Here is a 20,529-nt window from a genome sequence, read left to right on the forward strand (position 1 = left end):
TCTCATCATTCTGTTTAAATGTATGTTCTGGCTGATGCATATCTGGTTTATTGTTTTTGTCAACATTCCAGCTACAATTTCCAGCCACAGAGCTCCCACATCACACCAACATTTGTGCAGAAAGGTACATTATTTTAAATATTCAACACAATTCAAGCTGCCCTGAATGAGGGTTCCATGTGAAAGGTTATAAGATGTACTGTATGTTCAAGATATATGTGGAGAACAATATGTGGCTTATATTGAGGTGAAAGGAACCATGGTATTTGTGACGGACGTGTACGTTGGTAGCTAGTCGCTCCCTCACTGACTATGTGCTCCGGTCAGAGAACAGCTGCGACTTTAGGTGTTCTTACGGACTTTATTGCTGATCATGTAAGAGAATATATGAGTGTGTAGAGGTACGCGTGGTTTCTGCAAGATAAACATATACAGGAAGAATAATAATAATATTGTACATCTAGATTCCAGATATACATATACAAATTCTAACATATGCAGAATATTTGGTTTCAAGTAGAATCAAATATACATATCCAGTTACATTACCAATATATATTGTAATTATGTAACATTTCAGTAACAGTAATGTAACAAGGAAGAGGACCACCGCAAGTAGCAAGCAACAACAGGATAACACAGTTGAGAACTGGGCACCCAGGGTGTCAACACAGAACACATGAATGCGGCACACCAAATGTCCACAAGGTGGCATACAAAGACCACAAATGGTAGAAGCAGCTCCCCTCCCCGCACGGTCGAGAAACGACTATCTACCCGAACACACCGGCTCCACAAGCGCTCCGCACCACACTCGGAAGCCAGCCCACAATCCTGAACATCCCCAGAATAGCAGAAACGACGCTACAATTCAGAGCACTGCCAAACAGCTCCCAAACTGAACCACTCCCGCGACGGCAAACCAATAGATGAACGTCAGCTTCGTACTTCCTCGTCTGAACACACTGGAGCTCGCGGCAACTAAGGTTACACGGTTACCGAACTAATAGCGTGCAGTAAACACAAACGTATGTAGGAATTATGTACTTACATTGTCATCAACGCACACGTACACACAAAGGAATCAACATTTTAGTAAGGTGCTGAAGCAAAGCTACAAGTGCCTGCTAGCGGAGCACACACTAAAGTCTGTTCATGAATGTGCGCAGGCGCGTGGTATGTTCCTAATAACGTCTCTGACGTCACGACGCAGCTTTCAGCAGGGAGTTTTCCACAGTATTTAAAGTGTCTCTTGTAAGGTCCTTCAATACTGAGGAAGATATGGAACCAAACCTTCCAGGACAGTCATCTTCAAACACATCACTACCCCCTCCATCAACACAAACTACAGAGGGTAACAAATTAATCAAATCAAATTAATCAAAGAGGAAAAGTAACATTTATTTGATCTGATCAAGAGATTTTTTACATACGGTAACATGTTATTCCACTGTTTGTTTTCCTTCAAGTGTGGAAAACTGCAGCCCCATCTGAGGCTGTGCGCCTCTTCATGGAGGAGCTGAGGAGACGAGCAAACCACCTGCCACCTCTACAGCTGACTCTAAATGCAGGGGACACTGATGAAGAGCGGGATGGTGCCCTAATTTCCTTTTACAAACAACAACGTCAGACGTGCCAGTGGGCTGCTCATTTCAGTTGCAACATATTAGGTACTGATTGACACATCACTTAGTCATGAAGACTTTGAAATTCAAATCTTGAAATGTATAACAGACTGCTGTGCTAAGTTTAACAGAACAAAAAGTGAAACAACCAATAACCAATCAGTGATCTGTAACAGACTACTTTTCTTTAGCAGAAGCTGTTATCTACATAGCTTAATCATTAGAATTAATATGAAAGCAATGATAAAAAATACTTAATTGTCATGTTATTGATGACTTCAATAGGTAGCTGTGTAATATGTGGGATAATGTTCTGCAAGGCGGTCATTATTGTGGAATAATAGCCCTCTTCAGGCGTTGGGCTTCTAAGTATCACTCGTGAGTTATTCCACGATAATGACCGCCTTACAGAACATAATCTGCTCTGTCTTCTGTAACCCCAGTCGGTCGAGGCAGATGAGCGTTCATACTGAGCCCGGTTGTGATGGAGGTTTTCCTTCCCGTTAATGGGGAGTTTTTCTTCCCACTGTCGCTTCATGCTTGCTCAGTATGAGGGATTGCAGCAAAGCCATGTACAATGCAGACGACTCTCCCTGTGGCTCTACGGTTCTCCAGGAGTGAATGCTGCTTGTCGGGACTTTGAAGCAATCAACTGGTTTCCTTATATAGGACATTTTTGACCAATCTGTATAATCTGACCCAATCTGTATAATATGATTGAACTTGATTTTGTAAAGTGCCTTGAGATGACATGTTTCATGATTTGGCGCTATATAAATAAAATTGAATTGAATTGAATTGAATAATCCCTTATGTACATTATCTCTTATGTACAAATGTATAAGGTTAATTTCTAATTTCTACATAAAACTGATTTGTCCTTGGCAAATCCTGGTAGGCCACTTCATTTCATTACAGGGGATGATGCAGTTGGTGTTGGGGTAATGAGAAACACCCTATCAACAGCCATCTCAAAATTGACAAATGGCTTTAAGAAGAACATGGGTTAGCACATTTAACTTAACACATACAGTGCAAATTAATACATAAATAACACTTGCATAATAATGGATGTGGGTGGTATTGTGCACCAATTTCCTTACTTGAGTACTTGAAATGTGTCACGATTTGGGTTTTGTCTTGGTTTATGTTATCAGATTTATTAGTTAAGTTTCTGCTTTTGGGGTCTTGTTTGGTTTTGATTTAGACATGTTGTTCTGTTTAGGTTACCTGTTTTCCACCTGTCACTTTATCAGCTCTGTTTGGTCTCCCCTCAGCAATCTGTCAGCTTTCTTGCCCTGATTAGTTTCACCTGCCTTCCCTGTAATTTGTTTTTACTCCACTATATAGTTCTGCCTCGGTCTTCAGTTCTCTGCCAGATCATTTACGAGCCCATGGTGAGTTTTGTTCCAGCGTTCTATATTCTGATTGACCTGTTGATGCAAACCCGATTGCTTTTTGATTCTGAGCCTGTCCCTTGATCTGTTTTTTCCTGCCCTGTCTGACTGATTGCCTGTTTTGCCTACCCGAATCTGCCAAAGGAATATCCGAGCTTGCTTTATCCCTGTCGGTACTTCTGCCTGATTTTGGACTGCCTTTTTGTGTACCGTTTTGTACTGCCATTTGACTTTTGATCCTGCCTGTCCCTGTCCTGCTTATCTGAGAGCAATAAAACATCTGAACCCGAAATGCGGGTTGTTAGCCTGAATACTGAGTCCACCCATTCAGTTCCGTTCATAACAGAAATGTATTTTTCTTAAATTGTCTCCTATAACTTCAAGATACTTTTCAGTGAAGCATATTTTATGTTTCTGCTTATCAACTAATGTTTAGGAAATGCAGGTGTGACTGCCATCTTTGAAGGACAGAGAGAGCATCTGGTACCAAACTTACGTGCAGCACTCATGGAGTGTGATTTGTTTGCTATGGCTGGAAGGGTGGTCGGTCACTCTGCCATCCATGGCGGTCCTTCCCTGTCAGGACTAAGTCCAGCAGTAGTAGATGCCCTTACACATGGGACAAAGGAACTAGTAACATCAAAACTCAGTCTGGAAGATTGCCCAGAGATTGGTGTGAGGGACACCATCAGTCTAGTGCAGTGCTTCTCAATTATTTTCTGTTACGCCCCCCCTAGCAAGAAGAAAACTGTTCGCGCCCCCCACTCCCCACCGTGACTATCCATCCCTGCATAACATTTTATCCTTATTAACATTAAAGAAAAAAAGAAAGACATATGGTCAAACTTACAAAGAATAACTTTATTTAATCGTGTTTTAAGAAATTAAAAATAAATAAATCCTTGTTTAAACTGTAAACATGTTTGACCAACTAATTGCACCATTGCAAAATTAAATCAGATCAATAAATATTTAATTATTATAACTAATAAACTACAAAAACTATATACTATATATATACTATATATAGTATATACTATAAACTATAAAAATAACTAATATATATTCAGCTCAGCAACATTAACTCAGGAGCACAATTTATAAAACACTTGAACCTACAAAACCAAAATGAATTAAACAATTTGTGCTCATTTTTTCGTTCTTTTTTTGATCAAAATGAGGAGGCAGTATCAGCTCCTCTGCTATGGTGTGGGGCTTTTTGCACTGCGCAATTTGGTACGCCACCTTATATGATGCTAACAGCACTCGATGGTTTACTGAAGTAGCCTTCACATTTAGGATGACTGTTGGCAATATTCAGCACGTTTTCGCTGAAAAAACTCTAGCGGCTTATTGGCGTGATTGGGGTGTAACGTATTTAGGTGACGCGCTAATTTATTTGGCTTCATGCTGTCCGCTGCGAGCATTTTTAGAGACCAAACACAGCGGTCTTTCCTCTTCTCCAACCGTAGTCACCGTTAAGCCAAGCGCTATATACTCTTCGTCGTATTTCCTCGTCTTAGCTTTCGGGTGACTTTCTTTTGTCTCATTATCTTTGTCTCTCTCCGCTTTCCTTTTCATCCCTGTTAAAAACTTTTTCATGTTGGGGGTTGTTATGTTGAATAACGGAGGCTGTAGACAGAACGCAGACGGAGCTTTCTGTTGACTCAACACTGCTAACCAAGGCAAACCTGTAAGTCGTAGAATGTTGCACTGTCGCAAACGTGACAAAAGTAACAATGAGAGCGCCTACTGTAGTGGATGCGCAATTACACTTTATACTAGTACGGCCAAAAAAAAAAAAAAAAAAAAAAGCCTGTTCCCCAGGGTCACACGCGCCCCCCCAGGTATTGCCCCACCATTTGAGAAGCACTGGTCTAGTGAGTAATAGTAAAAACATTCATTTAAAAAAAATGTAGATGGTCACTTCTAATGTCCTTAAATTCATGGGTATGCTGAAAGTGCTGAGATCATGATTTTAGTTATGTCCACAAACTGTTTTGTGCCAATTCAAGTGAATTCATTTGTTTTAGCTGCTGAAAGAGAAATGGACTGAAACGGAGTCTGTCAGAGTGGCAAACCTATGCACTGAATGGTATTTCCCAGTGCCAACTAAGGATACTAACAGGCTCCTTCTTTTCCAGCAGCTGCTATCTCATGCAGTAAGTGTTTTTTGACTTTATGCTGGAGCATGTGCTTTCATTTCACAGATTAGTACAGAAATAACAAACAAGTTCCTTTCTCTGTGCTTGCCTTGCACAGTCTATATAGTAGCCAGTTTAACACTGCGCTAATTTAGTGTTGATCCGTTGCTTCTTAGTTATGATGCGCTGAGCGGCTAACGTTGTACCTGTTGTTCGCTTGTCAAATGAATTCCAGCGATCCTCTTTGTGTCCAAAAAGAAATCGTTTTAGGCAGATGAACCATTATGATGGTATCCATTTATTCCATCACGGCAACATTGGTTCACAATGACTCCGCCACAGCGGTCAAAAACTTGTATGCCCTTCCGGGTTCAACACCTGTCAACTACCCGTCACCTCTTGGTTTATATACAGAAGCCGACAAACCCATCTAGTGACCAAAACCCAAAAATACACATTTGGCTCCAATACACCGGCCCCTAATTGGCATAATAAACAAATACGCCAATTCCCAAAACAATAATAGTACAGGAGGCAATATGTGACACAAATGCAACATTAATACATTCATTTAGACACCATACAACAGACAAAGTTTGGAAATTGGTCTCTCAATAATATTGGACTTCGTTTTCAATTTCACTGATCTCACAAAACCACGACTATCTGGAAACACTTCCAAAACCTTCCCAAGAGGCCAGGATCCTCGAGGTGCAGAAGGATCCATTATGACCACAATATCTCCCACAACGAGATTTTTTCTCCTTTCGTTCCATTTCTGCCTTTCTTGAAGCAAAGGTAAATATTCTCGAACCCATCTCTTCCAAAACAGGTCAGCCAGGTATTGTACCTGTTTCCATCTTCTTCTTCCATACTGATCCTCTGGCTTAAACGTTCCAGGCGGAAGTGAAGGTTTTCCTCGGAGTAAGAGCAGGTGATTGAGGGTAAGTGGCTCCAAATCGTTTGGATCATCTGAGAGGGTTGTAATAGGGCGATCATTCAAGATGGCTTCTGCTTCGCACAATACTGTACTTAGTCCTTCATCATCAAGAATTTGCTGACGCAGCACTGAGTTAAGTACCTTTCTCACCAGCCGAATCATTCGCTCCCAAACACCACCAAAATGTGAAGCAGCAGGTGGATTAAAAATCCAATTAATTTCCACCTGTGCCAAAAATAACTTTATTGTGTCCTGATCTAGATTAACAATAGATTCTTTCAATTTTCTCTCAGCACCAACAAAGTTTGTTCCATTATCACACCATAACTGTTTAACTTGTCCTCTTCTGCTGATACATCTCCTCAATGCATTGATGCACGAATCTGTATTAAGAGTAGCTGCAATCTCCAAATGGACGGCTCGACTTGCCAGGCAAGTAAACAAAACACCATATCTCTTGCAGTATGTCCGTCCTCTTTTAACTTCAAATCGCCCGAAATAATCAACCCCAGTATTAAAAAAGGGGGGATGATCTGGGAGAATCCTTGCAAAGGGCAAATCAGCCATTTTTTGCATTAAGGGCCGACTGTTATATCGCCTGCAGATGCTGCACTCACCAATAACCTTTCTCACAGCAGAATTTCCTTTCTTAATCCAAAACCTTTTCCGTACAGTTGACAGTGTGTGTGTCCGTCCTGCATGTCCAAGAACTTGATGAAAATGCCTGAGGATTAACTTGGAGATGTGTTGTTCTTTGGCCAGAATTATTGGATGTTTTACTTTATCTGGCATTGCACTTCTATGAAGACGGCCTCCAACTCTTAAAATTTCATCTTCCAAAACAGGATCCAACATATAGATAGAGCTCTTTTAGCTCACTTTAGAGTTGTGCGACAGAGCTTCAATCTCATGTTGGAATTTTTGATGCTGACAATACACAATGATGAAGTTTTCTGCACTTTGGAGCTCTGCCAATGACAAACTTCCACCTTTTGAGTGATTAATGATCCTTTGGCACCTTCTTGTGTTCATCTGATGTACAACCGGGTTATTGTCTATTACAGAGTCGAGCTGTTTTCGCCTTCTACATTTCTCCTTTAATACACACTTCAGCCTTAGGTACCAGGCCACTGCTCTTTTAAGTCTTCTCCAATCGGAAAAATGTGCAATAAGCTGGTCAGTAGGTGCAGGAGTGTCAAGGCCAATGATGTTAACTGCAGCCTCCTTCTTAATCTCTTTGTCGCCAACATCCAATTCTACATCAATCACCCCTTTAGGCCACTTTTCTTCATCTTTCCACAAGAACTCTGGTCTATCCAACCATGTCCTAGTTTTCAGAAAGTCTGAAACTTTCATTCCACGAGACACATAATCAGCTGGATTTTCTTTTGCTCCGACATGATTCCACTGAGTAGGTTCTGACAAATTTCTGATGGTTGCAATTGTATTTGCCACAAACGTGTAAAAGCGTCTGTCTTCATTATTGATGTATTTTAACACAGATGTGCTATCAGTCCAGAACACTGTTTTTTCCAGATAGATATTCAGCTCTGCTTTGACCATAGCATCCATCTTCACAGCTAAAACAGCAGCTGAAAGTTCAAGCCTAGGAATGGTGATAATTTTCAGTGGTGTTACTCTGGCCTTCCCTATAAGGAAAGCAACATGAATGATGTTTTCATAATTTATCATACGAATGTACACAACAGTTCCATATCCAGTTTCACTAGCATCTGAAAAGTGGTGTAATTGTGCATTCTTTATGGCTCCAAACCCAACAGGTTTTATGCAGCGGTCGACACTAAAGGTAGACAGTAGCGCAAGCTCCTCCAACCATCTTCTCCATTTATGTAAAATGTCTTGTGGCAGTGCAACATCCCAGCCACAGCTTCTTTTACACAGTTCCTGCTGCATTAGTTTTACTTGCAATGTCACTGGTGCTAGGAAACCCAGTGGGTCATACACAGAGCTATTCACAGATAACATTCCACGCCTGGTCAGGGCTTGCTGTTTCAGCTTCATCTTAAACTGGAAGGCATCAGTCTCCACACACCACTGCAGACCCAAAGCTCTTTCCATTGGAAGCTTATCGATATCCAGATCCAACTTCTTCAAATCTTTTGCTCTCTGCTCTTCTGAGATGGCCTGCAGCACAACACGACTGTTGCTTATCCATTTCTCCAATATGAAGCCTCCTTTTTTGCACAGAGCAACAAGATCTCTTATCAAATGGATAGCTTCCTCTTCTGTGGCTGCACTTTTGAGACAATCGTCAACATAAAAATTCTGTCTCACAGTTTCTATGACTTCTGGTGGAAATTCAGACTGATTGTCTTGGGCAGTTCTTCTTAAAGCATATGATGCACAGCTGGGGGATGCAACAGCTCCAAACAGATGGACCATCATCCTATAAGGTACTGGTTCCTGTGTAATGTCACCATTTGGCCACCAGAGAAAGCGGAGAAAGTCGCGATCTCTTTCGGGCACCTGCACTTGATGAAACATAGCTTTAATGTCTCCCATTATGGCTATTGACTCTTCTCTAAAGAACCCCCAGCAGAGTGTTGGTGAGGTTGGGGCCTGGCAATAACTCACTATTCAAAGACACTCCTTTAAACACCGCAGCACAGTCAAACACCACACGTAAAGCTCTCTTTTTTGGATGGTAAACCCCATGGTGGGGTATAAACCAAATTCTTCCATTGTCACAATGCAAAAGATGCTCAGGTACACGTTCTGCATATCTGCATGAAATGATGTTATTCATAAACTCCACATACTCCTGGTGAAAGTTCTGATTAAACTTGAATCTTTTCCTGAGACTTTAGGCCCGTTTACACTACACTTTTTTAACCGAGCCGAGACTAGTCCGAGCTCGGTAACCGAGATAACTCTTGTGTGTAAACGGTCAGCAGACTGAACCAGACCGCGCTAACGATAACCGGACCGCGCTAACTGCAGACCAGTTCCCCACCAGGTCTCGGACTGGTTTTTTTTAGCCCGGTTCCCTGATAACGAGGAGCGCATGAGCAGACCGCGTCATGCCCTTACAGTCAGCTGACTGTCAGCGGGTTTCCCGGCGTGTCTGGCTGCACGTCCTGATTCACACTCCATTCAGACAAATTTCAGACATTCATAATAATACTAGCTTCCTTACCGTGCCACACGGTTTCCAGTGATGACTCTGCTTATGAACCTCAGCGTCTGTTGTTGTTTCCTGCGTCTGTAAATCCTTATTAGACGTTCATTTGTCTTATCCACGTCCCAAAAGCCGACTCTATGTCTAACAATAACATCCTGAATATTACGGGTGCCGCCATTTTGATTTGCTCGGTCCCGCCTTCAATCCCAGAGAGCGGTAGTACCGCAGATCGCCACTAGGGGGCGAGGAGCAACCAAGGAACAAATAACCGAGATAACTCTTGTGTGTAAACGGCTGCATTTATCTCAGTTAACTGGACCAAGCTCGGACCGGTCTCGGCATGGCTCGGTTTTTAGGTGTAGTGTAAACGGGCCTTTTGTATTCTCTGTTTGGCTACTGCAAAATTGTTTGGTAAACAGACATCCAGTCTTTTAAATGGCAGGTTCAAGCAATACTTCCCATCCTGCATTGCTGCAGATGTTTCCATAATATTGAGAAACTTTTGGTCTTCTCTGGACATTTGTTGTTAATCAACTGATCCTTCACAGAAATTATGGTTGTACTGGCTCTTGAGCAGTTCCTCCAACTTGCTCACTGAAATTCTGTTGACTGTTACAGATGAGTCTTCTTGTACACCACTGCTATCCAAGGGTCCATTGACCACCCAGCCAAGTACAGTTCTGACAGCATAAGGGCCGTTATCTTGGCTGTTGATGACTTCCCATGGTTCTAATAATCTTGGAGCATTGGTACTAATTAACAGATCAACCTCAGCATTTATAGATGGCATGTGAACTCTTGACAAATATGGCCACTTTATCAAATCTTCAGATGTCATCATATCATCTTTGGTCACAGGCATTTGTCCCTGCGTGATAACTTCTGGCAGAGGATAAAATGTATTGCTCTCCAGACCAGCCACCTCAAGATTATGCAGAGAAAATGCTGAACTTATTTTAGCTTGGCCCATTGTTCGAAGAAGGACTTGTGTTCGCTTTCCAGTGAGGTGCAGTTGATGCATTAGCCTTTCGGAGCAAAATGTTCCAGTGCTACCTGGATCCAAGAAGGCATATGTTTGGATGGTGCATTGTCCTTTCAATGCTTTAACCTTTACAGGGAGAACAGATAACATTCCACGATCCTTACCGGCCCCTGTATGGCCACATGTTGCATTCACAATTGATGAGGGTTCTGATATTCCTGTTTCAGACTCAGGTAAAATTGTTTCTCTTCTTGTATGTAGCACTGTTGGATGACTTTCATTACAAATTTCACAAGTTAATCGTGCTTCACAATTCCTGCTGATGTGGCCCCACTGCAGACAGCCAAAACATAATCCTTTCCTTCTCAGCAGAAAAACTTTGTCGTTATGAAGTTTTCTTTTAAACTGTTTGCATTCTTCTAGTGGGTGAGCTTCTGAACAACAAGCACAACAGTCATCACTTCCTCTAGCTGCAGCATGTTGCTGATCAACTTCTCCTGAAGCACTCACAGATGTCACAGTGCTGGCCACTACGTTCCCCTTGATCTTAATCCCAGGTTGCTGTTGACGATTGATGGATGATGTACTGAAGCCGAAATCTTGTAATTCTCCAAAAAAAGGATCTGACAAAATCTTGACATGTCGCTCGATGAATGCAACCATATCATTAAATCCTGCCTGGTATCCAGTTGTCTCCATTATATCATAAGCTTTATTTCTCCAACGCTCTCGTAACTTGTATGGCATCTTAGCAAGGATTGCTCTCATATTTACGGGCATGTCCAGCTCCTGCACGTACTCCAGTTCTTCCATTACGTTACAGCAGCCACGCAAAAATAAAGAATAACTCTGTAATGCCCTAATGTCCTCAGTTCTTATTGTTGGCCAAGACAAGGCCTTGTTAATGTACGCAGTTGCAACTTTGTAAGGGTTTCCAAAATGTTCCTGCAATAATGTCTTTGCTACAGTATAGCCATAGTCTGGATCCATATGTTGACAACTGCGCACCAGCTCATGAGGTTGACCTTTAGTAAATTGCTCCAGGTAGTACAGACAGTCTGCATTGGATGTTTTGGTTTCAACTTCTTGTTCGAAAGCTTTAATAAATGCTCTGTACTCTAAAGGATCACCATCAAAAACAGGAATGTCCCTTGGTGGGAGAGTCATGCTCTGTTGCTGCTTTACCAAGTCTGCTGTGATTTCAGTTTGTCTGCTCATAATGGTAAGAAGTTCTCCAGGTAGTTGTAAGCTGTTTGATGGTTGGGTTATATTCTCATTGTGTTTAAAATGCTCTTTTGATTGTATTTGGGTGCCACTGGCTTTATGTTGACCCCCCCACAGGGTGATGGTTTGTGTCAGGTTCAAACACCTAAAACATTCATTAACAACACAAGAAGGAGAGACAACAATGAGATTGGTTTTCAAATAATCTTGCAAGGAGATCGAACGGAGATGCTTAATACAGATCTCCAAATCCGATCTGAAGCAAATCCGTCGTCCCCTCTCTATTTATTAGGAAAGGGAATCCCTGGTTCCATTTTGAATCTAAGGGGTAGGGATAAGCAAAATAACTGTGACCTTCCAGGTCCAAGCAGTTCACACAGTGCAGCACTCCAGATGGCTGAATAGAGTTCATAAAAACACTTATCATAGTCACAACATATTTCTCTGCTTTCTGCAGGCCTTCTGCAAATATGAGAGAGATCTAAAACCTTAAAACTTCTTAGTAGTAAAGAGTAAATATATATGATAAATACAATGAAAATAGTAAATAACATAAAATATGTAGACATAGTAATAATAATTCTATCAGTTTGTTACTATAGTTCTTTTTGGTCTTACATCCATAGGTTTATTTTCCTTTGATACCAGCTTTAATTCATTTCTTTGTTTAGTCTGGTTTAAACCATCCTGTTGAATAGTTGGAATTTCATTTGTAGCAAAAAAATCTTTCACAGTGGGGTCCAAACTTTGCTTTAATTCTTTTCCCTTTGGTTCCTTTTTATAGTATGAGCTCACTGAATTTTAAGTCTGTGAAGAACGCTCCAGCTCTAAATTATACATTTCCATCTGTAAGTCAGATTCAGCCAACTCAGTTTCCAGTGCAAGCATCTCTTTTCTTTTCCTCAGTTTCTCCTCCTCTTCTTCAATAGCATGTCTTTCTTTTACAGCCTTCACACGGGCCAAAACTGAGGCCCTTTTAGCTGCTGCCTTTAACCTTACAGATGAAGTGATGCTGGAATTAACACTCCTTTTTGAATGCCCACTTGCATTTGACACACTGTCAGTAGGATTCACACCATCGTCAGCATCACCACCACCACCACCATTATCTTTGCTAATTGCAGTTTCAGAGAGCCACTTATTTACACTAGAAATACACTCATTAGTAGCAATCATTTTTGCTTTAAACCAGACATCATGATTTTCTTTTTCATCATGTGGCAAAAATCCCAGAAAAGACTTGTGCAAACATTTAGCATCATCACGCAACTTAGTCAACATATCAAGAACACTTAAAACCTTTGTTCTTTCACCTTTAGACATTAAACCATTAATTTCATATCTTATTTTACCCGTTTTGTTTAATTTTGATTTTCGTTTTTTTTGTAATGTTTCAAGTTTTTCAGCCAAAGCCTTTTCTGTTAATTTGACAGTACGTTTCTGAGTTTCCCCAATATCCATTTGTATTTTTGTCCATTTCCATGGTGCCAGGGTCCACTTGGAAGACAAACGCGCAAAAAGCTACTAAATGAGCCTCATACGCAAAGAGGCAATGCCCAATATTATTATTTAAACGACGTAATTACCAATGCATTGGTTTTAATGTGTGCACACAAAAAGAATAATGGTGGCCATCAAAGATGTAGCGCTACACGTACCTCGTTGGGCGCCTTTTCACATCCCGTGATCCAATCCACGACTTTCAAAGCCCCAGAAACTCCATCCAGCGATCCGATCCTCCTCGATCACCGAGTGTCTGCCACCGCGTCCAACCGGTCCTTTTCTGGTGCCACCGCCGTCTGATGCTCTGGCTCTGTAGCGACAGCCCAGCCAGCAAACAGCAGCTCATCGCAGCCCAAAGTGTTTCAGTCTGCTCCACATAGCCTCCATCGCTTCGTTCAAAAACATCGGAGCTCCTCAAAGTCAAAAAAGGGCAAGTTTAACACTGCGCTAATTTAGTGTTGATCCGTTGCTGCTTAGTTATGACGCGCTGAGCGGCTAACGTTGTACCTGTTGTTCGCTTGAATTCCAGCGATCCTCTTTGTGTCCAAAAAGAAACCGTTTCAGGCAGATGAATAGTGATGTTACGTGATGTGCCGAGGCTTCGAGGCGTGTGTCGAGTAATGGAGGGGGCGTTTCCGTGAAGCGCGTATCGAGGCTTGCTTCATTTAGGGGAGGAGCCAAAAACGATGACGTCCGAAGCCTCGCTGGCCGGCTGTACCACGTGACTGCTTCAGGAAGTGGTTCAGATGTTGGCGCGGCTTCGAGAGCTTTAGAATCCCCACAGGCTCCATTCAAAATGTGGGTTGTTGTAGGCGAGTTGCGGTCAGTTTAGAGAGTGGATAGAGTTTTAATAGTTTGGATAGCAGAGTTTGGATAGTGGTTATTTAGTTTGAGACAGTTAGTTTGGTGTTTGGAGAGTTTAGGAGAGAGATAGATAGATAGGAGATCAGTGCTCTCAACCATCACGCATTGACCGTCACTGACTTCACACGGTCACACGCAAACATGGCATTTTTCACTCATAAAAATCCCAACGCCCATCTGGGCAGCGGACGATAAAAACTCTGCCTTCTGCTGAGATGTTTCAGCTTCTTTCACAGCTTGTGGCCATCAGTAATTCCTGCTGCAGTTCATGTTAACAGAGCAGCAGGAAGAGCGATCAGAGTTATGAATAATTTTAGTCTTAACCAGCGGTTGAAAGTGTGCCGGTAAGGTCCTGTACTACGTACGCAGGAGGGGAGGGGGCGGGGGAAGAGAGCTGCTGCCAGATATTGCCTTCATTCAGAACCAGTGATGGATGCACTCTGGATCATAAAACAGTTCTGCTCACCAGATGCAGTTTAAAACGCTACGTCTGGTTATAAGTTGTTTTTATTAATTCTGCATTTTTTAACTACATGCACCGTATTTCTGTGCCTCAGCGCTTCGATGCGCTTCTGCCGTGCGCTTTTTTCAGGTGCGCAAAATTACGTTCAGGGGCGGTTCTAGACCAAATTTACCAGAGGGGCCAAGGTGGGGCCAGTGTTTTTTCACAGGGGCACAGAACAAAAAAAAATTAAAAACAATAAAATGTTAATATTTAACTGTGTAATAATATTAAGTGAGCCACTTGTGGCTCTGGAACTGCAGGTTTCAGACCCCTGATCTAGCAGTTGAAAACTTTGCCCCCAGCTCAATACGGCTAAAGCTAAACGTGAAACATCTTAAGTTTTAAATTCTTTTTAGAGTAAAGCTGTATAGGTAAAAAAAATATATTGGTCAAAGTGACCAATCAGTTATGCTTTCTTTGCCATTGCAAATAGTTATGAGAAGTTTATTTAACATCATGCTTTTAGTACAGGGGCCATAACAGGGGCCAGGGCCATTTCTACAGGGGCATGGGCCCCTGTTGGCCCCTGTCTAGAGCCGCCCCTGATTACGTTACTTGTAATTTGGGTGCGCACTTTCATTTTAAAGAACTTGTAACATCAGGAGGCTGATCTCAGACCGGTCAGCTCCTATGATCACTGTATAGGAGCCCTTTACAGTTTTTATTTATGCATTTCCACCCTGTTTATCCCTCGCACGCAGCGCACCATCGGGTAAAATCCTCCCACCTCACCGCCCAGAGCGCACTGAGGAGAGCAATAGAGATTTGTCTGGTCGACTGAGATGAGAAACCTGTTGCTGTGAAAGGTGATATAGGTTATAAACTGTTACTGTCTAGAATTGCATTGAGCTGAAAAGAGAGGAGACATCAGCAGCTGGATCGTGTGTAAAGACGCAGCGGGTACCTCTGTGTGCTTCAGTGTTGCTGCTGAGGGGAAACTGTGGGACCGTATAGTACTGGGCTAATCATTGGTCACAGTACCCCAATCTGTACATACTTGCACTTATTTATTTATGCACCCCGGCATCATCTGTGCCATGTGAGCGTGTCTTTTCAAAGGTTGGAGAAGTAGTATCAAAAAAGAGAAATCATTTGAAACCAAAAACTGTGGAGAAATTGTTGTTTCTTAATAAAAATGCATGAAATCATCCAAGTTACACAAGCATTAGCCTATTCACTACCCCCTCCCTAGTTCCACAAGCACTTTCACTGTCCTCTGCCTGATTAAGCCCATGCCATTTTTCTAGAGTCACAGAAAAACATTATTACACAACATGCCATATCATGTCACTACTATTTTGGGAATAATTACACACAGAGAATACATTCAAAAACAATATTTTATTGTACACATGTGTTTACAAAATTTATGTAGACAAATGATTTCGTCCTACACCTTCTGTGAAGTCATTCCCAAGAGCCATAATAGACAAAAATGATATGCATCACACATGTTAAGATACAGCTGGCTGTGATTATACAACTTGCCAGTAGGTGGTGCTGTGTGCACATGAACCGTCAAGAAATTAACCTTTTCTCGAACCAGTTGGCTGAGTGGTTCAATGCCTCATGAGGCTTCATCTCGCCATCACTACAGATGAACCATTATGATGGTATCCATTTATTTCATGACGGCAACATTGGTTTGACAATGACTCCGCCACAGCGGTCAAAAACTTGTATGCCCTTCCGGGTTCAACACCTGTCAACTACCCGTCACCTCTTGGTTTATATACAGAAGCCGACAGCCCCATCTAGTGACCAAAACCCAAAATACACATTTGGCTCCAATAGTCTACATACACTATGCAAGCCTGTGAATTTTTAACTCCAGAGCTCCCCATGAAAATATAAAAATATAGCAACAAGATTGTACATTCTCACCAATTCATATTAACCTAAAAACATGGCATAGTGTAGCTTTAAGATTGGATAGTGTAGACTGGACAATGCAAGCACAGACAAAAAATGCCTTGTATCATTTTTACAGTATGTATGTGTAAGGGGCATTCCTAAGCAGTCCTTTACATTGATACTTTTTTTAGGTACTGGGCAGAGCAAATGCTCAGGTTAAACAGTTCCGGAAAGAGATAAAAGAGACTGGCATATGGCCCCTGCTAACAGCCAGACCTGATGTCCTGCCCGTTTTGTTCCCCCGTGAGACATACATTGAACTCACCCCCAAAGTAAGTTAATAACTGTATGATAAAAAAATTGGTTGCATGTCACATGGACTAACAGGTTTTTTCCACTGTTAGATGGTCCTTAAATGCATAATTTGGCCAGGGGAGAGCATTGACAGTGATGACAGTGAGGACGAGATGCCAACAGCAAATACCAGTATCATCTCGGGGTTCTTTAGAACCTTTGTCAAAGAAGGTATGATTACCCAATTTCCATTTGAGATCAATAAAGAATTTATCTATCCATTTATTCATCCATGTACAGTATACCTACAGCAAAGAAGATGTACAGTATGAGAAAATAAACCACAGGGATAGTCATAGCTCTATTGTTGCCATCTCAAATAATCTAAATACTATAGTCATTACCTATGTTATCATAACCTAATGTGTGTTTAATGTTTTTCACTGGTATAGCATCTTCAGACGTCCTGAAAGACCTGTTGAAGTTTTGGACCGGGTGGGAATTGCCTGCCAAGCGACTAACGTTAGAAGTTGTTAGATCCCGCGGACATCATCATCTACCAACTTCAAGTACGTGCTATGAGGGACTGAGAATCCCAAATCACTATAAGAGTGTCACTGAATTAAGATCAGACCTCCATACATGCCTTCAGTCAGTTGAGACTGAAGGTGGTTCTCCTTCCTCTGCCCACCTCTGGATCGGGAATTGGATGCTGCATTTGACCAAGCTCCCATAGCTGGTTTGATGTCATGTTCTGCTCTGTCCTCAAGGGGTGGTTGTCCCATCCTCCACGAAACAGGTCCAAGGTCAACTGGAGACGAGGCTGGAAGACATAATGCAGACAGAAGAAGTGGGTGGTGTTTGTCAGATCGAGGTGGCCCTCTTCCTCCAGCATTTGAAAAATGTGGTAGCACACATCGGTGGCCTCCATCTAGACATCGCGCCAAACTCTTTCAATTCTACTCAAAAGAAAAGGCATATTGTATCATGTTACAGTTGTGATGATAGTACAAGTTACATCAAATTGTCACATCAAATGCATATAGTTGATGAGTATAAAAAATGCAGTAAAATTGTGTCTGTCAGTGTGTTGTTCTTAAGCCATTACTATTCATTTGAAAGTAGTAATAAGTAGTAGTAAAATTCTAATGGATAGCTTTTTTATATATATTATCCTGAGTATGGAATTCTTGGCATTGACATTTAAATAAGATTCTATGTTCCGGTTGTCTAAGTATAAGTATTAGAGCTGTCAGTTTTAACGTGTTAACTTTGTTAGACCATAACGGCGACAATTTTTTGTCCCCGTTAATCGCGCATCAAAACACACACCGTTCCCTAATGTTTTTTCCCCGCCGTGCTCTCCTGACTGTGTTTCTTTTACCCTCGGCGCTTTCCGGAGTTTTAAGAGAGCTAGAAAACTGTAGCAAAACAGACCCGCGCTCACTGTTGCCATAGACTCTTTATTTCATGCGACTTTGGGCTTCTTTTTTCTAAAAGCGCTTCTACATTTCATGAGTAACGGGTTGCGTTTTTTTGGGCAGGTTTCTGAAAGTGAAATCTCTTATTTGGGCTCTAAAATAAGTGACAAAATAGGGTTTATTAAGAGACCTACCTGAACTAGACACTTTGTATCCAGCTGAAATATCCCTCCGCCATAGGAGCCGTCGGTAGTAAAGGCAGACAGAGCAACTCTGCACGTATTTTCTGCAGTGTACGGTGCAATAACCGGTGATAACTGCTGAAAATAGATTACATGGTGCAGATCACCATTTTGTGCAGACATTGGTTCTGAAGATGAGCTTTTAACATGCTGAGAACATTGCAGAAACCCAACCCATAAACCGTACTTTAATGCTTATTAATTTGTTGTCTCTGTATTTGACAAACTAAGGCTGAATTACGTTGCCAAACGAAGTACCTGGAGTTACTTACTTGCTAAATAGTCTCTTTCAGCCGCTGGCAGTATTTCAGTATTGAGCTCCTGGAAAAAAATATATCGGCATGAAAACAGGTACTTATTCACACATGTGTTTACACATTGTGTAAACATCAGGGCGTCATGATTAGTCATTTAGCCATTATAGTCCAGAGTTTTAACATTTGGCACTAGGATGTTTGGCACATTTCTGAAAAGTGCTTGAAAAATAAAATAAAAATATTTTTTGTACAAGCATGGATTTTATTAGTGTCATTTATTGCAAAATTGCATATTAAAATGCCCAAACAGGCTCTTACACTTTCAGAAATAAAAGGATAAAATATGCGATTAATCTCGAGTTAACTATTGACATTATGCAATTGATATTTGTAATCGTTTGACAACCCTAATAAGTATATATACTTTTTTGATCCCATGAGGGAAATTCGGTCTCTGCATTTTAACCCAATTGGTGAATTAATGAAACTCAAACAGCACACAATGAACACACAGTGAGGTGAATCACACACTAATCCCAGCGCAGTGAGCTGCCTGCTACAATGGCGGCGCTCGGGGAGCAGTGAGGGGTTAGCTGCCTTGTTCAAGGGCACTTGAGCTGTAAGCAAGGCTCAAGCCACTGGTTGGGGCTTGAACCGGCAACCCTCCGGTTACAAGTCCAGAGTGCTAACCAGTGGGTCACGGCTGCCCCTGCATATGTCAGATTTACTTTCAATTTCCTCACATGTACTAGACAAGACAGGACAGGACAACAGTAAAGTGGACAGGCACAGGGGGGGTATTGTTGTTTAAAGGCTGCATAGAGATGGGTGATGAATGGTGTGGAAGGGCAAGAGTTTCGTGTGCTGTGTGGGCTTACTGGGCAATACTTTGACACAGGTCAATAAAAAGTCCAATACAACTGACTGCTTGTGTTGCTATTCAGATTTAAGAATATTTCCCAATAACAATTCTCAATAAAGTTAAACTACCGATAAACTAAGACCAAGCATACCTTTGGTTATGAACACTTTTCCCTGCAATAAAGCACCCACTCTCTGTTTGCGCATGGTGAACATCAATCGGGCAACACCCACATTTCTCCCCCCATGATCTGCTCGCACTCTACAAGAAATAGCACAACGAATTGCAGTAGCAAGGTGAAAACACTCTAATGGTAAAGTAAACACCCCCCCAAAACAGTCAGTCATTCATACCACACTGCAAATTTACCTGAGAGGATATCCAAACTCTTGAACAGCCTGGCTGAAATAGGCAAGGTTTGTGTCGGACCTGTTGTTGTCATCCGCATTCAAGTACATTATCTGTAACATTTCAACCACATAATTACTGAAGGTCATATTATCTTACTAGTAAAATGGGTCTTGCCAGGTATATTGCCATTGACCTGTCTGGCTTGCTTGGAACTAGGCTACTAGTGGGACAATAATAATAATAACCTATACTATTTGGATCCCATTAGGGAAATTTCATCTCTGCCTTTAACCCAATTGTGAATTAGTGAATTTACACAGCACAGCACACAGTGAAACACGCAGTGAGGTGCACAGCACACACTAACCCATTACAGATGGCAGCCTGCTTATAGCGGCACCTGGGGAGCAGTGAGGGGTTAGGTGCCTTGCTCAAGGGCACTTCAGTCATGGTCCACTGGTCAGGAATCGAACCGGCAACCCTTCGGTTACAAGCCCGAAGCCCTAACCAGTAGGCCATGGCTGCCCCTAGGTCTAGTGCCTGCTCTCCCTACCTGCTGTATCTGTTTTATGTTGTCTCTAAAGCAATAGTAATTGATAGACAATCTTAACCTATCCTTTCCTCTTACCATGCGTGAGAAACCATCAATGCCTCCAAATATGACAATGTGATGACAAGATGAACAACAGTTAATACTTAAATTGTTAGATTACAGTATGTAAGATTTACAGATCTAAGCACCACAAAGGTATTACTTTACCGTATCAGTTTGTGGTTTGTGTCAATATGAAAGACGTACTTGGGGCATGGAACAGAGTATGTGCGCCTTACAACACATCCCAGCTGAGTCATCCTTGACACAACCCCAAGGCTGTCCACTCTGTGCATTGCTGCCCTGATGCGATCCCACTGAACCTGATGG

At 41.8% G+C, this 20,529-nt stretch overlaps 1 protein-coding gene and 2 long non-coding RNA genes across 3 annotated transcripts in view; 2 read left to right on the forward strand and 1 right to left on the reverse strand.

Annotated features, from left to right (window-relative positions):
* LOC105923632 overlaps positions 1-20,529 on the reverse strand; it is an 869,484-nt gene that overhangs the window by 492,212 nt on the left and 356,743 nt on the right. The gene's annotated exons all lie outside the window — the stretch shown is intronic.
* Positions 65-1,665, forward strand: LOC118560841. The gene is made up of 3 exons (XR_004929632.1): positions 65-124; positions 1,260-1,354; positions 1,470-1,665. It is a non-coding gene; the product is annotated as an uncharacterized LOC118560841 (long non-coding RNA).
* Positions 5,017-17,149, forward strand: LOC105921753. The gene is made up of 4 exons (XR_004929622.1): positions 5,017-5,184; positions 16,372-16,512; positions 16,585-16,705; positions 16,927-17,149. It is a non-coding gene; the product is annotated as an uncharacterized LOC105921753 (long non-coding RNA).

The sequence above is a fragment of the Fundulus heteroclitus genome, unplaced genomic scaffold, assembly GCF_011125445.2.
Source record: "Fundulus heteroclitus isolate FHET01 unplaced genomic scaffold, MU-UCD_Fhet_4.1 scaffold_49, whole genome shotgun sequence".
Lineage (NCBI taxonomy): Eukaryota > Metazoa > Chordata > Actinopteri > Cyprinodontiformes > Fundulidae > Fundulus > Fundulus heteroclitus.